Source organism: Thamnophis elegans, chromosome 1, assembly GCF_009769535.1.
Source record: "Thamnophis elegans isolate rThaEle1 chromosome 1, rThaEle1.pri, whole genome shotgun sequence".
In the NCBI taxonomy this organism is placed as follows: domain Eukaryota; kingdom Metazoa; phylum Chordata; class Lepidosauria; order Squamata; family Colubridae; genus Thamnophis; species Thamnophis elegans.
This window is the reverse complement of record NC_045541.1, coordinates 77,769,656-77,789,027: the sequence shown is the minus strand read 5'-3', so window position 1 is coordinate 77,789,027 and position 19,372 is coordinate 77,769,656. Positions and strand designations below refer to the sequence as shown.

At 41.9% G+C, this 19,372-nt stretch overlaps 1 protein-coding gene across 10 annotated transcripts in view; it reads left to right on the top strand.

The window, feature by feature from the left end:
- The window catches only part of CHID1 (chitinase domain containing 1), a 135,550-nt gene that overhangs the window by 93,212 nt on the left and 22,966 nt on the right, over window positions 1–19,372 (top strand). The gene's annotated exons all lie outside the window — the stretch shown is intronic.

The window sequence follows — 19,372 nt, the reverse complement described above, 5'->3', positions numbered from 1 at the left end:
TGTTGGAAAGAAATCTGGTTTGTTCTGAGCCAGAACAAGAAAAAGAATGCAGAACATCATATCTTGAAGCAGAGATGAAGTTTATTTCCGAGAACACAATACAGAGGAAGTACCAGGTAGTGCCACCCCATCCGAAACTAAAGATGCTAAAGTCCTGGATCTTGGGGCTCCATGCCTGTTGTCCCTAATCCAGGCCCCCACAATGAGCCAAATTGGCCTTTAGCCAATTTCAACCTTGGTGTCAAGTTTGTTATTTTTTGTTTTAGTGTAATTTCTACCTTTTGCCATGGAAATGTGAAGTTGGGACATGAGGAACAAGAGAAGATTGAATGGCAGGGAAGGTTTGATTCCTTTCCCACAGTATATACAAAGAATTATATATTAGTATCTGATTTTTTTCTGTGTGTGTGTGTGTGTCTAGAGCTGTTCAATACAGCTTCTGTTTCTAACATGTCTTGGCATGTCTGATTTCTTTGCTGTTTGCACAAGTATAAGCTGTTGAATAGTAGTATTGCAATTACACATTCCACAATTTCTATTGTCCCTGTACCTTGAGAAGACGCATTTAAACACCTTAAAATAGTTGCTCATTGTAAAAGCAGGTGTATTCATTTCTGTCGCTTTTGTGCAAGGGTATATGTCTATCATTATGATAATTAATAAATAGCAAAGTAAAAATAACCTAGATATTCCACAGTAGCTGATACAATTCTATAACCTAGGGTCTAGAACACTCTTTTCTTTTAACTCTTATATTTGATAGTTAACTAGAGTTAATGGATTTCAGGGCTGAAGCCAAGAAAATTTAGCATTCAGCATTAATCAGTTGCTTGTAATAGATCCAGAGACTGAATCCAGCAGATGTATAATTTTTTTGAAGAAAATATGCAAATAGTATTGCATTTTGATAATTAAAATGTCATCACAGTTTTCATGTTTCTCTCCTTAATTAAGAGCAATAAAGCCCATGTAAATTGGAATGAATCTGTAATTTTCAGCACTAATCACACAAATGCCAGTGTCAGCATTATAATAAGATCCACAAATCCGAAGATGTGTCTATTGGGGAAATAAAAATAAGGGTTGGCAATGCATTACGCGACAAAGTCTATTCCAGGAGTATTAATTGTCTTCCAAAGTCAAACATTTCTGCTGATTACAATTTGATCTATGGAGATCTTATCATTAGATGATAAAGTCATTGTCTAGGGCAGGGATGGTTAACCTTTTTGATGCCGAGTGCCCAAAGCGCATCCATGCATGTGTGAATGCATGCACACATGCCCCAATCCCCAAAATTCATTGTGAGGCCCCACCCCCACACATGCATATGTGTTCCCTGTGCATGTGCCCCCATGCATGCGCCCCGCCCCCCGTTTTGGCTTCCAGGTTGATGCAGGAGGCTTTTCAGGCCCAGAACGGGGCGCAGGGGGGCCCTCGCGATCTCCACAGTTTCTCCCCAGCACGCCTAGGCTTTCTCCTCCCTTCCTGCCAAGGAGCAGTACCTGCGGAGGGCGGAACCTGTGGAGATCAGGGCAACAGGAATGCAGAAGAAAGCTAGGGCGCACGGGGAGGGGTGAGAAAGGTAGGGCACGCTGGGAGGAAACTGCAGAGATGGGTGAAGGCCCCATGCGTGCCCGGTAGAGAACCAAAGACCAGCTAGTTGATAGGAGGCATGTGCGGTGGAGCTGGGCTGGAGTGACGTCTGGTGTGCCCGCAGAGAGGGCTCTGTGTGCCACCCCCGGCACCCGTGCCATAGGTTCATCATCACAGGTCTAGGGGGAAAGATATCTTGAGCCTGTATGTTCCTAACTGTGTAGGTATTAAGAAAGGGCTCTCCTGCTGAAAGGCATATATTTGTCCTCACCAGAGACACGGGAGAGGGTCGGGGTATTACGGTCGTAGCAGGGAGGGGCAGATACGGCGGGGACTTTAGGGCAGGCCATTACCGGGGAAGGAGGGTTCGTTACATTACAGAGATCCCTCCTTCCGGCCCTATGAGTCCCACTCCGAGACCAGATGGCGCAAGTAGTCAGGACCCTGGTCTCAGGCTGTTGTCGCTAAATGCCAGGTCTGTTGTACATAAAGCTCCTCTCGTCCGGGACTTAATTTTAGACGAGAGGGCAGACCTGGCATGTATTACTGAAACCTGGCTGGGCCCAGAGGGAGGAGTCCCCCTTGTAGAGCTGTGCCCAGAAGGATTTCAGGTGCTACACCAGCCGAGAGCCCAGGGAAGGGGTGGGGGTGTGGCCATTGTTATCCGGGAGTCGTTAGTTCCTCGTAGGGTCCCTGCTCCGGAGATTGTCGGGTGTGAGTCTCTGCTGATGAAGTTGGACCTCAAGGGTCAAGTGGGTCTGCTGTTAACGTACCTGCCTCCCAACAGCGTTGCAGCAGCCCTCCCCTCGCTCCTCGAGTCGGTAGCCGAGCTGGCAATTGAGTTCCCTAGGTTGATGGTCCTGGGGGACTTTAATTTGCCGTCGCTCGGTGAAAACTCTGATGGGGCGCAGGAGTTCATGGCTTCCATGACAGCCATGGGCTTGACCCAAGTAATTCGGGGCCCAACCCATTCAGCGGGGCACACGCTTGACCTCGTATTTCTCTCGGAGCAGTGGATTTGTGATCTTGGTCTGAGGGGGAACGACATCATACCCCTGTCGTGGTCAGACCACTGCCTACTGAGGCTCGACTTCCGGAGACCAAACCCCCACTGTAGGGAGGAGGAACCGACCAGGTGGTTCCGCCCCAGGCCACTTATGGAACCGTTAAGGTTCCAGACGGAGCTTGGGGTTATTCCTGACACTTTCGCCCACAGTCCGGTAGAGACTCTGGTTGCTGCGTGGCACTCGGCAGCATCGGAGGCCCTCGACCGGATTGCGCCACTACGGCCCCTCCGAGGCGGCGGATCCCGGAGACCTCCTTGGTTCACCGAGGAACTCCGGGAGATGAAGCGCCGGAGGAGATGCCTAGAGCACCGTTGGAGGTCCGATAAGTCCGAATCGAGCCGAGCAATGGTAACCACCTGCACCAAGGAATACACCAGGGCAATTAGGGCAGCGAAAAGATCTTACATAGCCACCTTGGTTGCGTCCACTGAGTCCCGCCCAGCCGCCCTGTTTAGGATAACCCGCTCCCTACTGAATAAAAGGGAAGCGGGGGAACCCTTGCAGGGCAGAGCTGAGGATTATGCCCAATTCTTAGCGGACAAAATTGCTCGGTTTCGGTCGGACTCGGACTCCACCCCCGCAGTTCCAGCCGAGGCACAGGAGGATCAAGTAGAACATCTCTGGGTTGAGTTTCAGGACGTTGCCCCCGGGGATGTGGACAAGGCCATGAGGGCTGTAAGTACCTCCACCTGTGTACTGGATCCGTGTCCCTCATGGCTGGTTACTACCAGCAGTGAGGTGACACGAGGCTGGATCCAGGCGGTTGTTACCGCCTCTCTTCGGGAGGGGAACTTCCCCGCCGCACTGAAAGCGGCGGTGGTGAGACCCCTCCTGAAGAAACCATCTCTGGATCCAGCTGTTCTTAATAACTATCGCCCAGTATCCAACCTTCCCTTCCTGGGGAAGGTTGTTGAGAAGGTGGTGGCCTTCCAGCTCCAACGGTCCTTGGAGGAAGCAAACTATCTAGACCCCTTCCAGTCAGGCTTCAGACCCGGTTACAGCACAGAAACCGCTTTGGTCGCATTGACCGATGATCTCTGGAGAGCCAGAGATGGAGGACATTCCTCCATCCTGGTCCTCCTTGACCTCTCAGCGGCTTTCGATACCATCGACCATGGTATCCTTCTGCGACGACTGCGGGAGGTGGGAGTGGGAGGCACCGTCTTGCGGTGGTTCTCCTCCTACCTCTCGGACAGGTCGCAGTCGGTGTTAGTGGGGGGGCAGAGATCGTCCCCTAGGCCCCTAACTTATGGGGTGCCTCAGGGCTCGGTCTTATCCCCCCTACTATTCAACATCTACATGAAACCGCTGCGAGAGATCATCCGCAGGCACGGGATCAGATACCATCAATATGCGGACGATACTCAATTGTATTTGTCCGCCCCGTGCCAACTCAATGAAGCGGCAGACGTGATGAACCGAGGCCTTGAAGCCGTTATGGACTGGATGAGGGTTAACAAGCTTGTGCTCAACCCAGAAAAGACCGAGTGGCTGTTGTGTTTCCCTCCCAAAGATTCGATCAATATTCCATCACTCAGGCTGGGGGGTCAAATTTTATACCCCTCAGAGAGGGTTCGCAACTTGGGAGTCCTCCTGGATCCACAGCTATCGTTTGACCACCACTTGACGGCTGTGACCAGGGGGGCTTTCGCCCAGGTTCGCCTGGTGCGCCAGTTGCGACCCTACCTGAATCGGGAGGCTCTCACAACAGTCACCCGGGCCCTTGTGACCTCTAGGCTGGAATACTGCAATGTGCTCTACATGGGGCTGCCCTTGAAGAGCATCCGGCGACTTCAGCTAGTACAGAACGCGGCCGCGCGAGTGATTGTGGGTGCACCTCGGTTCACCCACATAACACCTATCCTCCGCGAGCTGCGCTGGCTACCTGTCGATCTCCGGATGCGCTTCAAGGTGCTACTAGTCACCCATAAAGCCCTACATGGTAGTGGATCTGGATACTTGAGAGACCGCCCTCTGCCAATTACCTCCCTGCGACCAATAAGATCACATAGATTAGGCCTCCTCCGTATTCCATCGGCCAGCCAGTGTCGGCTGGCAACTACAAGGAGGAGGGCCTTCTCAGTAGTAGCCCCGACCCTTTGGAACGAGCTCCCCGTGGAGATTCGTACCCTCTCCACCGTCCAGGCCTTCCGCACAGCCCTTAAGAACTGGCTAGCCCGTCAGGCCTGGGGACAAGGATAGTTGCCCCTCCCGAATGATGAATGTATGTTGCTGACTATTTTACCATATGTTTCTTTGTCAATGTTTGTTTTCCCCTCCCCTGATTTTGTGTGAGCCGCCCTGAGTCCCCTCAGGGAAAAGGGCGGCATACAAATATTAATAAAATCTAAAATCTCAAAATCTCAAATCAGTGACAGCTTGTCGGGAGTATGAAATTAAAATATTCTTCCGGGTTTTTAATGAAAAATTTGAATGGTATCTTTTTGCCAATGTGTACTTTCAAATGTTTTTTTTTTTTTTTGGAACTCATTTTATTTTAAGTTGTTTATAATCTCCTTTTGGTATTGCTTTTTTTGTTAAGTCATTGTGAGAAAACAGTATAAAAAGATGGCCAAGAATCAGTTTAAGTGAAGGCAAGTTTTTTTTATTATTATTTATTAGTATGTGTACACACACGCACACACACACAAATAATAATAATAAAAAATTGTTCACTTAAACTGTTACTTGACCACCTTTTAAGACGTGTGTGTGTGTGTGTGTGGTGGTGGTGGTATTCTGCTGGTTCTAACCGGTTCGCCTGAACTGGTAGCAGAAATCGCAGGTGGCCCTGTCCCGGCTCTACCGTATCCCATTTAGGACATTATTTTTAGGCAAAGCACATGCATGGAAGGCGGAGCTCATGCATGGATGTGGTGCTTGCGAGCGAAGTGATACACTCACATTTGCAAACTGGTAGCAAAGATAAGTGAATGCTGTATGTGGCTGTGTGTGTGTGTGTGTGTGTGTGTGTGTTTCTGCCCGGGACATGGTACACTTGCTTTTAAAATGTCTGATTCATGCATTCTGATCTGCTTAGTTTGTTTGTTCTCAGCTTGAACACTCTGTCATCCATCAGATGTCAACATGAGTAACTGGAGACTCCCTTCAGTCAATGACTGTGATAGTTTTGTGTTTAATATATTCTCAGCTCATGCAGCAACAGGACTGGGTTCGATGCATTTACCAAACTGACTGAAATTAACAAGTCACATATGAAAGCCCATCAAGGATTTGATAAGCTGTGTGCTCTATTATCTGACCAGAGGTGTAAAATGAGGGTGTTCTCGAGCATTTAGCAGTCACCACATGGATGGTTGATTCTGTTGTATTCAAGTTGGTGAGTCACAAATTGTGCACATATATTTTAAGTTCTCAGGAATGATCAAATTTTGTTCCTATTTTATTTGACGAGAGTAAAAATGTAATTAGATCCTTCTGCTCTGTAACGGTGGAGAAAAAAATTAAAAACCACACAGGTCAGGCTCAGGACAATATGTACTTACTGTAAGGGTGATCATATGACTGAGGGATGCTGCAAAAGTCATAGATGGTCATAAATTGGCTGTAAAATTATTTTTTTCAACACTACTAAATGAGCGTTGTGGTCCACCAGCGGCCAGTGGAGTTGGCAACAGACTCGAATAGTGAGGAGGTTGGGGAGGAACATGGGCCACTCCTGGAGTCTGGGGAGGCCTCTGCATTGGAGGCAGAGAGGGGGCCAGGGCCATCTGGGAGTTATGGGCTGCCTCTGGAGCCTCCAGAGTCAAACATCAGTGAGGCAGAGGAACAGGGGGACCCTGTTTCCAGTGCGCGCATGTGCAGAGCTGCAAGAAGGCAAGAACAGATAAGATAAAAGGGACAACTCAGGAGTAAGGCTTGGAGGTGATTAGCCCCTCCCATAGGACATAAAGGAGGATCAAAGGCACATTTTGATTCTGTGCTCCATATAGCCTTGCAAAGCTAATTGCAGTGTTTCAAGGGAGATAAAGGTGGGTGCGTATCAGCCTCATCCCGAAAAACTTTGGCAGACTTCTGTCAGATTCTTTCCAAACTATTTGTTACTCATCATGGGCTGTGAATGAACATAATTCACAACTGTTGAAATAAAAAGAGGATTTTTGGGACTAAGCATGTGCTTTTTACTGTATCAGGAAGCCTAGGTCAGAACAATGAGTGGTTGGTAAGTATTTGTATTGTGGAGCCGAGGTGGCACAGTGGTTAAATGCAACACTGCAGGCTACTTCAGCTGACTGCAGTTCAGCAGTTCGGCTGTTCAAATCTCAGCGGCTCAGGGTTGACTCAGCCTTCCATCCTTTCGAGGTGGGTAAAATGAGGACCCAGATTGTTATTGGGGGCAATATGCTGACTCTGTAAAACCACTTAGAGAGGGCTGAAAGCCCTATGAAGCAGTATATAAGTCTAACTGCTATTGCTACTGCTATTTGTTTTTAAACATTACAGTCTGTGTCCATGACATATGTAAAGATTAATGTGGAATGCCATGGTTAATGGACATTTCAGTGAGTTGGTTGGATTGTACTCCAATATAACTATTTGGGTGTCCATCCTATTGATTTTATTGGCATGAACTGATTTTGCTATTTTAGCTTTTCTCTCTATCGTCATGCATGGCCATATATAGGTCTCGATAGTACATTAGTATCTTTTCTCTGTGATTTATATTCAGAATTACTCAGGCAAGTAATTTAAAGCTGTCTTCCATTGTAATTTAATCATTCAGTCATGCTTGTGCATGTTGCAAACAGAAATTATTGGAGAAATTAATTGGGCAGGCCATACGAGGTCATTTTTCTCTTCTCTTTTTTTGCAGCCCTTTTCTTTTTCCACCGCCCACTTGCATGCCTCTGCAATTATTAAAAGAAATGGAGTTACAAACACTTTGGCATATAAATGTTTGTGTCAAGTGCCAAGGGAATAAGGAGATCCAGGCAGTTCAAATGGATATAAAGATTTATTGTGCTGCTTAAGCTCTCTGTAAGAATATGAACTATTAACGGTCTAAGCAGATTGGCGGTAGATAAGAGTCACAGGAATTCAAGGTGGGCTGGACTTAGATCTCTTGTGGGCACGAAGGGACTGATAATGCATTTGAACCCTCCCTTGGTCATCTAGTTTGCCACCTTGAGTTATTTATAAAAATAATAAAGGTGGGATAAAAACATTCTTTTAAAAAGTTGATACTGAAGAAGGCAGCTTTTGTGTACAATATATGTAATTTTATCTCTTTTATTATAATATTATATTCTATATTTAAAAAAATATATAGGTTAATCTGCCAGTTCCCATCACATCTCTTTAATTTGTGTGAAATGGTTTGTAGATATTTAGAAAAAAAAAGTTACATATTGGTACCAAGCATAGTGCTTGGTTATGCAATTATGCCATTGTGCTACCGAGAAATTTCTCAAAGAAACGTGGAAACCTCTTGGCCTTTGAAAAGGAGGCCTTCTAATTTTTTTCCCCCTCAAATAATTATTTGTGAGAATGTGCTGCTTGATTTCATCTTTGCCCCGATTCATTATGAAAATTATGTTTATCAGTCTGTGAAGCTTGATCACCAGGAATTATTCAGATGAAAATATACAAGCCTAAATTGTCATGAATACAAATCAGGGATAAATTTACCCATAAGTACTTTAATGGTAATTGTGATTGCAGGTTTATTCTCTGTTCCTGCTTTTTCCCCCCCTTATTCCCTTATTGTCCTCCCCTTCCCCTGTTGGCTTATTCTCCCTTTTCTAACCCATTTCCATACTTTCTCTTTTTCTGTGTCTGCTTACATTGCAGGATGTATGCAGAGGCTGTATTTTAACAATGGAAAGTACACCCTTGTGATATTGCAGATCAATCCTGAGTCCTTTAAGTCTTGCCTTAAAGCCAGAAGGACAAAAAACACTGACGGAAGGCTATCATATCTTAACATGAGTCATATCTGTACACACATATACATATGTAAACACGTATGTGGATTAGTGTGTAGAGGTATGTACTTGAGTAGATTTGGTTTCTATTTAAGTGAAATTGCTGAAGAATTAGCAAGTGGCAGATTCTGGCTGACTTTGTTTGGGCTTGAAACTTAAGATCGGTTGATCAAGTAAACATTTGAATGAACTAACCTTAGGAAATATCAGAGCTATATGATAATCTAGGAAAATATCCTGGAAGTACACAAACATGGGAGTTAATGTAAATTAACTGTGGATTTAATAGAAGTCAAGCCTGGCTTTTCATTTTATTGGAGAATTATGAGTTAGAGAGACAAAAGACAACAGATGGATAGATAAATAGACATTGGCCTTTTGGTTCATTAGAAAGCTGCAATAGCATAGTTCCATAGTAATGATGTTTTTGCTTTGCATCATTGTTTTCCTTGATGGTTTCCTTCCCAGTTCTTAATAAAATAAAAATTAAAAAGTTCCCGAAACTCCATACATATACAAAACTCGGTAAACCTCAGAACATCCCAAACTTAGAAAAGAGTGATTAATGACTGGTGAAAAAAAAGACAATATAAAAATTCTTTGCTATCCCCCAGGCACATAACCTGACATCCATTTGCGTTTGTTTAAAAAATGTCAGAGTAATCTCAGCTATACTGTTTTGCAAACATAAAATGTAAAGAGTGAAGCATCAACATGGCCCTTGTAAATCTCACTTTGAAGGGGTCTATTTTCGGTGATTTGTTCTGCTGCCTCCTTATTAGTTCCCTGGCTAACTGGTTCCCAATCCCAAAGCCATCTCTTAAAAGTAGAGAGTCCCACAGCGGGTGCCTGTTCTTCCAGTCATAAAGGAGCAAAACAGGCAGGAGCAGGATGGAGAGGACACATGGAAGAGAATACCTACTGTAGCTGCTCTGCTTCCCAGCAGAGGCCATTACTGTTATCTGATCATCTCCATAGCTTCATGAATTTGGTATACATCTGCAAACTCACCTCGACGTAGTATAGTCCCCACCTGAGTCTTTCACTCATTCTTATTCTCTATTAGTTCCCTGACTTTCTTGCTAAATTTGGCTCCAACAGAAACAATCAGTGTGTATATAGTTGGCCGCTTTTCTCTGCCATTGCTGCTGCTTCATTGAACCCAGTTCTGTGCTAGGCACAATTTTATGAGAACATTTCTATCATATGATGGGGGAAGCCGCACCTCTTATAAGTCTGCCTAGACACATTCCTTCCCTTCCCAGGGGTGATCTGAAAAATGGATACAAACTGGGTGTTCTGGGCTGTTTTGTAATCCTATGATAATGTAGAAATCTCAAATGTGCCCTTCATGGATTACGGCCTTGTTGTGGCAAAGGGGCTTGCATAGCTCAATGAAGCTATGAGCTATGCCTTGCGGGGCCACCCAAGATGGACAGGTCATAACAGAGGGCTCTGACAAAACATGATCCACTGGAAAAGGAAATGGCAACCCACTCCAATATCTTTGCCATGAAAACCCCATGGATAGGCGATGGGTCGGACACAACTTTGCAACTAACAACAAGTCTCAAAAAGAAATCCTTATTTATAGCTTACATGGTGCACAAAATTAGTAATGAGTGCCAAAAAAAAGCATGAGTGCAAATTGGAACAATCTTATTCTCTCACTCAAAACAGTAGGGGGTTTGGTGAGAAGTATAAATGAGGCCAAACAGCAGAAAATATTTGCAGACAGCAAAGCTACTGCTCCACATGGTATCTTCAGAGAGGCTGACCTATACTTCTCTATGTCCTTTAAAAGTTCGAACCTTTTATCACTCTGACTCAGAAGAGGATTCTTGCTCTGAAACACAACATTTTCCAACCTAAATTGTCTAAATTCTGATAGGTCTCTTCCATTCAGAACACCCTGGGGAGACTATGTTGTTTCTTAACTGTAGCAAGAACAGCCATTGGGTGGTATGGGGCTATACCAAGCATGGGTCACAAAGAGGCCTGAGAGAATATCTACAGACATCTCACCTCCTGGACCTAAATTGTTTCAACTCCTTCCCTTAGGATGCCACAATAGAGCATTGCATGCCAAAACAACTAGACACCTAAAGACAGGTCTTTCCCTTGTGCCATCACTCTGCTGAACACCTAATTACTACTGTACTGTCTTATGTCTAAGGATATTTAACCATGTAGTGTGGCTGTATTACTATTATCTTTCTCATCTTTTCTACTACCTTCTATTGATATCTTATGAAAGAAGGTGAGTATACGTGTCCCAGGATAGTGTTGCAGGATCCAATCTGGATCAGTCACCGGGGCCAAAGGTTTTGTCTTCCAAGCTTCCAGATGCTGGAGGCCATCTTCAAGGAACTTCTCTCTAGCTAGATTGGATCCCAGATTGGCTCCTGGTATCTTATGATTGTATTACTTTGTTGTTTGTATGTACACGGATTTCTTATGCACCAGAGAAAAATTCTTTGTGTGTCCAATCACACTTGGCCAATAAAGTATTCTATTCTATTCTTTGATAGGGATATGGCCAGCTATCATGATTGCAGGTTTAGTCAACATTCATAATTTCAGACAGAGAAAGAAATATACCATATGTGAGAATTTCTCCAAAAATCGTTTATATTAACGGTGCAAATTACCAGATTTGCTTTTAGGAATTGAATCCATTCTGCAAGAATTTCAAGATTGAAAACCAGCAATACAAAGTAGTCCTCAACTTACAACCACAGTTGAGCCTAAACTTTCTGTTGTTAAGTGAGACATTTGTTAAGTGAGTTTTGCCCCATTTTATGACCTCTTTGCCTCGAGTTGTTAAATGAATCTCTGCAGTTGATCAGTTAGTAATTTGGTTGTTAAGTGAATCTGGCTTCTCCATTGACATTGCTTGCCAGAAAGTTGCAAAAAGTGATCACATGAGCCTGGGACACTGATATGGTCCTAAGTATGAATCAGTTGCCAAGCATCTGAATTTGGTCATAAGTTCACTTTTTACTGTGGCGTTATAACTTTGAACGGTCACCAAATGAACTGTTGTAAGTCAAGGACTACCTGTACTTATAGTAGTCAATTGAGCACTGTTTACTGATAAATAAATGTCAATTGTAAATGTAAATGTTAATTATAGAAGACATCATGGATTCATGTAAAAATGAGATTAGCAGTAAACATAAGTAAGTAAGCATAGATTTCACTGAAATTGTTGACTATCAAAGGAGGATAGTAAATATTTCTTAGTAGAGAAAACATTTTCAGATGAATTAGTACATTCTTTTAGGAACCCTAGAGAAAATGTTTGAGAAAACTTAAGACTTGAGGAAACAGGTTCAGTGAAAGACATGTCATCTTTCCTGCTGCGCCAGCAGCTGTGCTTCAGCAAAGAATAAAATGTGCATTTTTAATTGCAACCACCCTAAACTCCTCTGTGCTAGTTGAGAAAGATAACAGGAAATAATAGAAGCTTTTATAGAAAACGGTGTGCAGCAAGATTAAAATTAGAATCAGAGATGGAAAGGGTCATGTAGACCACCAAATTCAACCAGCAACACAAAATTGAAATAAAAATTTGAGCAGTTTTGATAGACAACTGTCTAGTCTCTGCTGGTCTAGTCATGTTCAGTAAGGAAAAGCCACATCCTTCCTGGCTAAATTATTCCATTATTGATATGCTCCTTTTCCAAGTATTATCTGTGTTGATTTTTATTCCAGCCTCATTTTATCCAGGTTGGGAAGAAAAATACTCTGAACTGTCAGGGACTGACACAATGATAGGGTTATCCTCCTACCTCCTAATTAATGAAACCAAGAAGAATAACTTAGGGGCATCATTTGCCATGAGCTATCACTTGCCATGAGGAAGTAGAAACCGTAGTATTGGCTAGGCTTCCAAGCAACAGAGCATTACATTGACTAAGGCTGGTTGAAGTGGCAAAGACTCTCTTGGTCTTATTGCTTTAAAATGCAAATGCCAGAGATCAGTCATTTCAAATCACAAAGACTGATTTAAGTTGCAGAATATAGGAGTTGAGACAGGACTCAATTATTCTGAAGTAAGACAGGATCATGGTGTAATCATGCCAGAAAAGAACAGCCAAAAATCTGTTGACTTGAAAAAGTGGGAGGAAAGATCTGTAGCTGGAACTGATATGCATAAATGTGCAAAAGTGTACACACACAAACACACTGTATCTGCCTGGATGTAGAAATAAACTCCTCCGCACATGTATGTGTTTGTATGTGTCTGCACATACATGTGATTCCTGTGTTCAGCATCAGCTAGCTCTTCGCATGATGGTGAGATGGGTGCCATATAAATTTAATAAATAAAAATGCATATGCTTTCTTTGTTTTCTGCAGTAAAACAACTTCTCTTATTACTAAATACAGGTAAATGCAGGTAGCTTGTCATTTTTATATCAGAGATGTTGGTTTATAAGTGGCAAAAACTTTTGTTTCTGGGGCCAAATAGGAATTGCAAAGTCACTATAGGCCTGAAGATGAAATTCCCTCATTTTTTAAAATGTCAAAAAGAAGCCAAATGGTTAGCGTATAGAGCTGGAATAAATGTCTCTGTGACAGAAATTGTGCTATTGATTTACAGTCTCATGTAGAGACTGTAAGAGAGAGAACGCATAAAGAACATTATTATATTTACAAAACTAGACAATAAATCAAAAGACACTGTTGCTACAGTAGTGGATGTTTTTACATTTCATATGATTAAGCATCACGCAGTAATAATATCAGATAATGGATTCTCCATCTATCTTGTTAAAGAAGACATCTTTGATTTTTAGATCTTTTTAAACATGCTCAATGCTAAGACCAAAAATGAAGCGATTCTTATTTCTACACTTGTACTGTAGATTAGTAATGCTGCCCTAAAATACAATTTTTTGACAAAGGATTGCATAAATTATTGGTTACTGAGAGAAGTAATCAGGTCCAATGAAGTGATTTCTGGTGACCATTCTCTATTTTGACTGAGAAAACAGTGATCTGCAATCAAAATTAATTGAGGTCCAGAATATATGTAGTAAGCTGTTGATATGATTACTGGGTACAACATTCTTCAAAAGAAGGACATGTTTTATAACTCTGTTATGTTTGTGGGTACAATACACGTATGCAGTATAGTGTTGGGTAAGCTCAGCACAACGAAGAAAAAATGGAAAGTGTTTGCAAATTTAAGAAATTTGTTCAAAATGGAACATTAATAAATCTGAGTTATAATTCATATTGCACAGCATCATGCAACTGAAACAATGAATGTCAATATTAAGAGGATTCTTTTTAAGGTTTATTCATGCTTTCGGTTGGCATTGTCCAGAATGAGTGGCTGAATGGGAATTATGAATTTGTGGCTATCAGATACAGAAATCTACCCAGCAGGACTTGATGGCTGCCCTTATTTCCAAGCATTGCAAAACTGTTTCTGCCCATGAACTCATTCTTTCATCACGGAGCAAACTGCCCTCTGTGATTAAGCCCCCCCCCCCTCCCCCAAGTATGAGTTCCCTAAGAAGTACCTCTAGTCCCATGATGGCAAAACTATGGCACATGGAGCCATGTCACCTGGCATGCGTGTTGTCACCCATTCCTTTTCCGGATTTCTGCTGTGCATGCGATTGCAATGATCAGCTAGCCTTCGTGCATGCAGCAGTGCCGGAAACTGGAAGAGCTGGTGTTCTATTTTCTGGTGTGAGCATGCCCGTCAGTCAGCTGATCATTGCACATGCATGCACACAAGTAACCGGAAGACTAGCTTGTTGGCGTGCATGCACATGCTGGAAGCAATAAATGCATTTTCTAGCGAGCGCATGTCCCCTGGGCAGCGCCTCTTTCAGGTTGTGGCCTCAATGAGTGCATGAACACACACATGCTCCCTTTTCCGTCACAGCTCTAGTCTCTGCTATTCATTCATGAGTATATTTCAATCCAATATTCTGAAACTGAAGGGCAAAAACAACCGTGTTACAGAAGTTCTGAAGAGCCTGAACTTAATTCACATTTTTATTGAGAGCATGACTCATAGCATCATGTCCCTGGAAGTAAAGAACCAACTGGTTAAAAAAAAGTGCAGAGGGACTTGGTGGTAAGTGAGAGAAATTCAGCGCTAAAATAAATTGCATTAATAGTACATAATTAGAATACTGGGGAAAGTTCCTAAGAAAGTTCAAAGATTTTTTTTTACTTCCTGTGAATTGATTTGGGACAGATGCTGAAAGTAAAGTGATGTCGAATCTTGTGTCAAATACTTGATGGCTGAAGGGGTATCATTACACTACATGTTTTGATATATGCAGTAGTCTAAAGAAATTCATAGTAGGTTAGAGTGGTGATGATCAATAATTGATTAGTCTACTAATGGAGGACTCTGTATTTTAAGAGTTCCAGAAACATTAAATGTAATTTGAAACCATTAAAGTGTGCAGGATTCATTGCTATTCTAGTTCATGGTGTGAATATAGAGGGAGTTTTGCCAACGAACAATGGGCAGGTATAATTTAATGGTTGACTAAAAAATATTATTCTTAGATTATAATTTGAGTCATGCAATGGATGAACAATTGGGCTTTGCTGAGAAAAATGTAATTAATAGTAAAGTAGGATAGTAAAGTCAGAAAAGTGAAGATGTTGGCCACAATGATGCAGTCAAAACTGTACTGTATTTTTATGTGTGGTACAACATTCAAAAAAATGGGTGGAGCTTCAATGACACAACCATGGTTGCCATCTTGACATTTTGACCACATTGCAGATAATCATGCATTCTCGGGATCAAACCCTGTTTTATGTCTGCTTATCCCCCAAAGAACCCATGTTACCTTTCTTATTATCCTTCCCTTAGAGTGTATTCTGGAAAGGTGATTTTTCTTTAAATAAGAAATACCAAAACTTCATATGCTGAAGTCAAAAGTTGCAGAGGGAAACTAATCTGATCACCAAGCCATCACTCCTATTTCAGATTCAGACCGTTTTATGGTTTCTAGAAATTGAATTTGAAAAGACTTTTGGAAATTCCCATGCAGTATGTTTATCACAGTTTATATTGCTTTAAAATCTGCACCCTCAAAAAAGTGTTTACATTTTAAATCATGTACAGTTTCTAACTGAAGAAGTAGAATAATGTTTTCACTTTCACCACCTAGCTGATGAGAAATAGTGTTACTTCAAACACGAATACTTTGAAAGAAAAATAAAAAAGATCAGAGTTGACACAAACTATAATAGCATAATGACTATCATTTGGGAGGGGCAGTTTGGTATAGTAGCTAAAACGTCGGGCTAGAATTTGTTTAAGTTCTAGTTCTCAGTTGCAATTATAATGCAATAAAAGCTACAAATTCTAATAATGTAAAAAGTGGAGAAAAGTTTCTTTCAGTTCTTTGGTGACTTTCAAGTATTTTAAGAAATATCAATACTACATAGCAATAATAAACTTGGGAATCAATCTTGAGTAGAAAGTAGAGTATAATTACGCTTCCACTGGAACATAAGTTTGGAATACAGAAAGTTCAGGATATTGATTATAAAATTGGTACTGTATATTAATTTTAAGCATTAAATGATATATTTGACAGAAGAGAGACTTAAGAGTACAAGCATATTTTTTTGGGTGTGTGTGTGTGTGTGTGTGTGTGTGTGTGTGTGTGTGTGTTCTGACCCCCCCTCCCCCGTCCGGCCTGCAAATCACCCAGACACAGGCTTGGCTGTTTGCCACTCTTTAATCATGGAGTTATCGACTCCTTTGGCCAAAGGCCCAGACAAGACTCACATGCAAGAATAGTTGGCAGCAACCCAAATTCAACAGACACAGATACAAGACAGAGTTTTCCAATACTGTTTCAAATGGTTGTTTCCTGCAAATGTCCCCTCCCAACTTCTCCACTTATATACTCTCTTGGGAGGGGCCAAGCCACAATCACCTGGGCTTAATTATCGTCTGTGAGTCTGCCTACGGAGCTGCTGCTTCCGTTTCTCCGCCCTTCTTAATCTTGCGTCAGGGACAAACTGTCTTTGATCCTCCCCACTGCTCCATGCCTCAGGCACCTCCTGGTGGCCAACCAGCCTCTGGTCCCTGCTCTGAGTCTGAACCCTGCCCAGGGTCCTCCACATCTTCCCTGGCAGACTCATATGGTTCCTCGCTATCCGAGTCCATCAGCAGCTCAACCGGATCCTGCTGGGCCACAACATATAATGAGGGTGGGGGCCTTAGTTCTGTCTCCAAACATGTTCTTTTTAAAATTAATCTCTATAATCTCAAAATGATCACCTATTATTCAGTCCACATAGATTGCAAAGCATGATACACTTGATATCTGAGGGAGCAGATTTCATCAAATTGCTTTATATAATTTCCCAAACATTTCTCTCTCTCTCTCTCTCTCTCTCTCTCTCTCTCTTCTTAACACACATATCTGCTATTGGCTTTACATGTACATTTTGATTGCAAATGTTTTTCAAAAAATACTGGTAATTTCAGGTCAAATACTTATTTTAGTTTCTGCTCCTTTTTCTTTGCTCCAACATTGGAAGTTTTTAAGAACATGTTGAATAACCATTTGTCTGAAGTGGTGTAAGTTTTCCTGTATAAGCAGGGGGTTGAACTAGAAGACCTCCAAGGTCCCTTCCAACTCTGTTATTCTATTCTATTCTGTTCTGTTCTGTTCTCCAATTTTCCCCTCCAGTTATGGTTGCCAGAACAATGCATAGGTTAACATAATTTGTTAAGATTTTAAAATGTATGGTGAGTAGAAAAAAACAGCAGCTCTTTCTCTGACTATTGGGTGGTGCCAGATTTGTCTCTAGTTGCCATTTATTTTTCCAGAGTTGGACTGACGTTCTCTAGAGGTCTTTGGTTTCATCTCTGATGGATAATATGAAAATGTGATGCCTTTCAGTTCTGTAGCTTCAAGGCAAATCTGTGGAAACTGATAGCTCTTTCTGGCAATAAGAGGCAATGTAAGATCCCTGCCAGCTACTGTTCTGTTATCTTAAAGGACCAAGCTAATCTCCCCTTTGCGATGATGTTCATGTTTTATTTAATATCCTGACCATAATTCTAGACAAAACATCAAAGGACAAAACTTAAAATAGCTAAAACATTAAAAGGTAAAATGCATAGAGAGTTTCCTTTTAACACTGAAAATAATCTATTGGATCATTTTTATACCCCAGGTTTCCTTACATCAATCAGAACAAAAGAATACTTTTCTAACTGCTGTGAGAATTCTAATTATTTGAGTTGATGGTACTTAGTCCAACTGGTGGTCCATGAGAAAATGTTGGTGGTCCGCAGAAAAATTATTTGCATTTTTTATATTGCACTAAATCAAGGGTACTCAGACTACAGCTCCTGGGCCAGATATGTGCAATGAACATTTGTATTGCTGCAGAGAGTCTCCCGCTTTGGTTTTTTTTTGCAGGAGTCAGGGGGGAGAAATTCTGACTTGGGGTCTGCTTCAGTCTCCTGGCGCGGAGCTTTGGGCGAAGTCTGGAGGGAAGTGCCACTGGTGGTGAAGCGCTTCTAGTGGGACTGCATCATGGCCTGGAACTGGCTGACCATCTCAGCCCGATTAGCTTCCAGGTGTCAGTACCTGGCCTTGCACTCTTACAGATCTTCCCTCTGCTTGGAAAGCCTATGCTCATAGTCCTCAGTGAGGTGCTTCTGCTGAGCCTCCTTCTCAATCAGATCCAATTTGAACTGAGCCAGCTATTTTGCCAACTCTTTCTCATTGTGGCTACTTAGCTCCAACAACTGCTTCAGTGGTCCCTGAAATCCGAAAGGTTGGTGACCTGACTTAATTAATGAAAGTTCACAGGGGAACGTCTTTACCGCTCACAAGGGAAATGTATTCTATTCCATAGAATAGCTAGAACCATCTATAGGGAGAGTCAATATTAATCCCCAGCACTTTATATGATATAGTTTACATCTCAGCAAAACATGGGATGTCGATGCAATGACATCATACAGGGAGAAATTCGGTCCTACAAAAAATAGTTACTATACTTCACTTCCAGAACCCTTGATGGCAAATCAGGAAGCGTGGAAAACTTCTGTTAAAATCAAAGGATGCTATATAAAGAGTAGAGATAAAAATTGCCTGTTTCAAGGTAAATGTTTCAATGATTGATAAGTCTAGCTCCAACATACAATGAATTCAGAAAATATTTAGACCCCTGATTCTACAGTTGTTGAAATTCATTTTTTTCTCTTTAATCTACATTCAGTACCTCATAATGACAAAGTGAAAGCAGAATTTTAGAAATGTCATAAAGTTATTAATTTATTATGCCATCCATCTGGTAGACTCCCAAGATTTGTTTATCTTGCCATCTACATTTATACACTCAACTGTGTTGTTTCTCTGTTTCATATACGTAATATATGTGGGTATATGCCTAATCTTTTTATTTATATTTTTGTCATGTTTATATAGTGTACATGTAGTGTATAGGAGGTGGAGAACTGAATACAATGAAATTTCATTTTAATGTATGCTGATTAGTGTATATTTAAAATAACAATAACGTTATTCTGAGTCTAAAACAAAAGAATTGAAATATCACATTGGCATAAGTATTCAGACCCTTTATAACAAACATGAAATTTAGCTCTGGTGCCCCCCATTTCTCTTGATCATTGCTGACATATTTCTACACCTTGAATTGAGTGGTAAATTATCTGTGATAAATTAAATTGATTGGACATGATTTGGAAAGGCACACACCTCTGTAGAAGATGTCACA